The sequence below is a fragment of the Neovison vison genome, chromosome 7, assembly GCF_020171115.1.
Source record: "Neovison vison isolate M4711 chromosome 7, ASM_NN_V1, whole genome shotgun sequence".
NCBI lineage: Eukaryota > Metazoa > Chordata > Mammalia > Carnivora > Mustelidae > Neogale > Neogale vison.
In genome coordinates, this window is record NC_058097.1 from 145,637,499 (window position 1) to 145,643,310 (window position 5,812).

The following is a 5,812-nucleotide window of genomic DNA, read 5'->3' on the forward strand; positions in this document are numbered from 1 at the left end:
TTGGTTCTCTTAATATTTTTCTAGATATGTTTCCTTGGGCAAGGGAAATAAAAGCAAAAATAAACTATTGGGACTACATGAAAATAAAAAGCTTCTACACAGTGAAGGAAAGTGTTAACAAAACTAAACTAAACTAAAAGCAACCTACCTAATGGAAGAAGATATTCGCAAATGACGTATCCAATAAAGGGTTAGTATCCCAAATATATAAAGAACTGATGGAACTCAATACCCAAAAAAACAACTCAGTTAAAAAATGGGCAATAGACATAGATATTTCTCCAAAGAAGACATCCAGATGGCCAACAGACACATGAAAAGATGCTCAACATCACTAACCATCAGAGAAATGCAAATCAAAACTACAATGACATATCACTTCATACCTGTCAGAATGGCTAAAATCAATAGCACACGAAACAATAAGTGTTGACAAGGATGTGGAGAAAAAGCAACACTTGTCATTGTTTGTGGGAATGCAAACTGGTCCAGCCACTGTGAAAAAAAGCATAGATGTTCCTCAAAAAGTTAAAAATAGAAGTATCTTTTGATCCAGCAATTGTACTACTTACTGAGTATTTATTCCCAAAATACAAAGGGACACATGCACCCCTATGTTTATTGCAGCATTATTTACAACATCCAAACTATAGAAGCAGGCCGAATGTACACTGATAGATGAATGGATAAAGACGATGTGGATATATATAATGGAATATTAGTCAGCCATAAAAAGGAATGAAACTTTGCCATTTGCAACAACATGGAAAGAGCCAGGGCACATAGTTATGAGCAAAATAAATTAGTCAGAGAAAGTCAAATACCTTATGATCTCATTCATATATGGAGCTTAAACAAATAAGCAAAGAAAAAAAAGAGAGATAAACCAAGAAACAAACTCTTTTTTTTTTTTAAGATTTTATTTTATTTATTTGAGAGAGAGAGACAGTGAGAGAGAGAATGAGCGAGGAGAAGGTCAGAGAGTGAAGCAGACTCCCCATGGAGCTGGGAGCCCGATGTGGGACTCGATCCCGCGACTCCAGGATCACGCCCTGAGCCGGAGGCAGTCGTCCAACCAACTGCGCCACCCAAGCGTCCCAAGAAACAAACTCTTAACTCTAGAGAACAAATTGATGTTTACCAGGGGGAGGTAGGTTTGGGGATGGGGGAAATAAGGAATGATGATTAAAGAATACACCTATCATGACAAAAATAAATACAATATATTTTTTAAAGATTTTATTTATTTATTTGATAGAGAGATCACAAGTAGGCAGAGAGGCAGGCAGAGAGAGAGGAGGAAGCAGGCTCCCTGTGGAGGAGAGAGCCCGATGTGGAGCTGGATCTCAGGACTCTGGGATCATGACCTGAGTCAAAGGCAGAGGCTTTAACCCACTAAGCCACCCAGGCACCCTACAATATTTTTTAAAATAAAAAAATAAAACCATGTCTCTAGGCACTCAGAACCCACAGGGTTGCCATAGTCTGTGGGATAACCAAAATTTGAGCTCCTCCCTCTTAGAGAGAAGCTTGTTATATTGGTCATGAGCTTCCAGACACCAGCAATGCACCAAAACAGAGAGGAGACTGAATTAACTCTTTTATTTTTTTTTTATTTTTTTATTTTTAAAGATTTTATTTATTTATTTGACAGAGAGAGATCACAAGTAGGCAGAGAGGCAGGCAGAGAGAGAGAGGGGAGGAAGCAGGCTTCCTGCTGAGCAGAGAGCCCGATGCGGGACTCGATCCCAGGACCCTGGGATCATGACCCGAGCCAAAGGCAGCGGCTTAACCCACTGAGCCACCCAGGCGCCCCGAATTAACTCTTTTAAAAGGAGAGATCAGGTCATGTCATTTATCAAAAACTTCTTCACCAAGTTGTGTATTGTTCTATCTGATCAGTTTTTGTAGCCTGAAGACACTATGAAACTGAGATTGGCCCTTTTCAGCAATTTCTCCCAATGTCCCAGATCTACACAATCTGGATGGTGTACCATAGGAAAAAAGCAGGGACTCAGGTGTAGGAGAGACTTGAACTAGAATCCAGTTTCAGACACTCACACATTCAACAAATACTAAATGCATAGGTTTTGCCAAGTGCTTCTGCTAAATAGAGAGTAAAAACAGACAAGCTCCCTGTCTCTACAGAGTGAACACCTCGTAGGGGTATTAAATAACCACATAAATAAATGTAAAATTCCACTCAGCTGACTGGTGCACACGGTAGAACAAGTTGAGACCAGGGAAGGTTTCCCTGGGGAAGAGGTACTTAATCCAAGGGCTAAAGGACAGACAGTTAACTAGCCTAAAATGACATAGAAACAAGACAGGAGGCCCAAGATGGAGTCACTTATGCTAAACACCACACCACTAAACCAGGACTCATTCCTGTCAGCTCTCTCAGAAACAGAATCCTAAACCAGTAAATCAGGAATTGCCTAATCGGCACTAGTTAATCCGCCTGATAGAGTCCCGCCATTCCCTAAAGGAAAGTAACCCAATCCAAAGCAATAACCAACCTGCTTTTTTGCCTAGTACAACTTCTTGTTCCTGCTCCCCCCTGCCTCTGGAGGCCTTTCATTTTGTACAGCTCTTCAGAGTTCTTTTCAATCTGCTAGACTGGATGCTGCTGATTCATGAATCATTGCATAAGATCTCTAAATTTACTGAGTTGAATTTTGTTTTTTAATGGGGAGAAGGAAGAATATTCCAGGGGTGCCTGGGTGGTTCAGTTGGTTAAACATCTGCTTTTGACTCAGGTCATGAACCCAGGGTCCTGGGATCAAGCCCCACATCAGGCTCCCTGCTTAGTGGGGGTCTGTTTCTCCCTCTGCCTCTGCCTCTGCTATTGCTTTCTCGCTTGTTCTCTCTCTTGCTCAAATAAATAAAATCTTAAAAAAAATAAAAAAGAGAGGTGTCTGGGTGGCTCAGTTGGTTAAGCACCTGTCTTCAGCTCAGGTCATGATTCTGGAGTCCTGGGATTGAGCCCCACATTAGGCTCCTTGCTCAGCAGGGAGACTGCTTCTCCCTCTGCCTCTGCCTTCCACTCCCCCTTCTTGTGCTCTCTCTCTCTTTTTCTGTCAAATAAATTAGTAAATAATCTTTAAAAAAAAAAAAGAATATTCCAGATAAGGGAAAAGATGTGTAAAGGCACAATGACAGGAGGGAATGTGCATGTACTAGAGTCTGAAAGCAGACCAGTGAGATAGAGTGTAGAAGGGTGGGGAGGAGGGGATGCATGTGAGAGACAGGAAGGTCAAAAAGACAGGACTTGGCAATAGCAATTAGGAATACTTTTGTGGAGTGACTGACAACCTGACCAACAGTGGCTTGAGCGCCTAAGGGTGGTGTGTGTACACGCATGTATGTGTGCATTTCCTCAGATAATAAGTTTCTTTAGACAATAACATGATAATAAAAATTCCAGAGGTAGGAGGGATTTGTTAAGCATTTCACTGATGCCAGGGCCAACATGAAGATCTTTTTCCTCACAACCGAAAGCAGCTCCAAGCCCCATGATCAAGTCCAAGGCAGGAAGAATTGGGAAAAGGGGAAAAATTCAAAACAACTGTCTCTTTTATCAAGAAAGGAAAACCTTTCCCAAACCACCACCTCCTAGCCCCAGCAGATTTCTGCTGAAGTCTTACCTGACATAACTGTGTCATCAGGCCACTCTTAGCTGCCAGGAAAGCTGGAAGATCAACTGTGTAACTTTTCTATTCCCTTTAGAAAAAATGGAAAAGGGAGAAGGGGATTGGGAATGGATGTTGAGATAATCAATTCACAGTGAGTTTTCAGGAAGGGGTTGGGGAGGTGAACAACATGAGTTCAGTTTGGGATTTATTGAGCTTGAGAAATATGGTAAACTGAATCCTTAGAACCTGTGGATATTACTGCATATGGAAAAAGGAACTCTGCAGAAATGATTAAATTAAATATTGAGATAGGGAGATTATCTTGGATTATCCAGATGGGCCTTAGATGTAATCACATGTGTCCTTACAAGAGGGAAGCACAGGGAGATTTGACTCCAGAAAAGCAATAGATGTGACAATACAGAAGAGGTTACAGTTATGTGAGGAAGACACCGGGGAATGCAGACAACTTCTAGAAGCTGAGAAAGAAAAGATTCTCCCCTCAGGGCCTCCAGAAGTAACCAAACCTAATGACACCTTGACATTAGCCTATTGAGACTGATTTTAGACTTCTGATCTCTAGAATCGTAAGAGTATAAATTTGTACTGTTTTAAATTTGTGCTTTGCTTGTGGCGATGTGTTATAACAGGAATAGGAAACTAATGCACATTGCCTTTAAAACACTTAAGAGAGGTCAGTTGTTAGCAGATGGCTATAAAGGGTCTGGAGGTGAAAGATGAGGGCTGGATTTGCAATGACGTGGATGAAACTAGAGGGTATTATGCTTAGCGAATAAGTCAATCGGAGAAAGACAACTATCATATGATCTCCTTGATATGAGGAAGTGGAGATGCAATGTGGGGGGGCTGGGGAGGTAGGAAAAAAAAAATGAAAGAAGGTGGGATCGGGAGGGAGACAAACCATAAAAGACTCAATCTCAAAAAAACAGACTGAGGGTTGCTGGGGGAGGGGGGATGGGAGAGGGTGGTGGGGATATGGACATTGGGGAGGGTATGTGCTATGATGAGTGCTGTGAAATGTGTAAACCTGGCGATTCACAGACCTGTACCCCTGGAGATAAAATACATATGTTTATTTTTAAAAATAAATTAATTAATTTTAATAAAAGAAGGATGAGGGCTGGGATTGAGATATACATTTGAGTGTCATATTCGGGTAGGTAGCATTTGAAGATGTAGGAAGGCATAAGCTCCTATGAGGAGAGTGACATCTGTCACCTACATGCTGTGCATCTTTCAACAAGGTAATTAACGTCTCTGAAACATTATTTATTGAAACGTTATTCTGTCCGGGCATCCTATCAAGCTATTTCCGTGCATTCTCATTTAATCCTCACAACCACTTCATGAGGGAGACACCATTTTTTTTATCTCCTGTTTACAGAAAAGGAAACTGAGATTTAGAGAGATTAGTCACGTCCAAAGTCAGACAGTACATGATGCAGGCTAACTCCATTCTTCTGCCTTGGCCCTTACGGCCCACACACCAGCAGCACTGGCATGATCTGGGAGCTTGTTAGGCCTACTGAATCAGAACCTGAATCTTCACAAGATCCCCAAGTCATCTATACATTGCGCGACAAGCACCAGACTCTTGGCTGCTTCCAGAATGGGTTCCACTGAGACAGGTGCTTCACCAAGAGCCTACTTCGGAGTTCTGGGAGCACAGAACGTTTTTCACCTCTGTATCTTTGCTCACATCGTTCTCAACCTGGAGCTAACACTTCTGTTCAGATGCCCAGATTAGGCACCTCCAGAACTCTCGGGTGCTTTTGTCTCCTGTAACTCTCGGGTTACAATGCTGTCTCCTCCACTAGGTCACTAGTACGAAACACAGTTCTTTCTCGGCCAGGTACCAACGCCAGGTTCTGCCAAGCAAAATGCAGGAAAAGCCAGAGCAGACGCCCAACAAATACTTAAAAGGAAATATAAAGTAGCTACCGAAACTTAAACACGTCGCCCTGAGACCCACGCAGACGCAGTCATACCCTGCGGAGCCCGAGCGAGAGGCCGAACCGTAAAAGGACAGTGAGCGCTGGGTTTAAACGCCAGAGCTCCGGAGTCCCGCAGACGGCGTGGCTGCGCGCATGCGCGCAGCGGCCCCGGCGCCCTCTCTCAGACCGCCTTCTCCGCATGCGCCGGAGCCCGGATGCGGA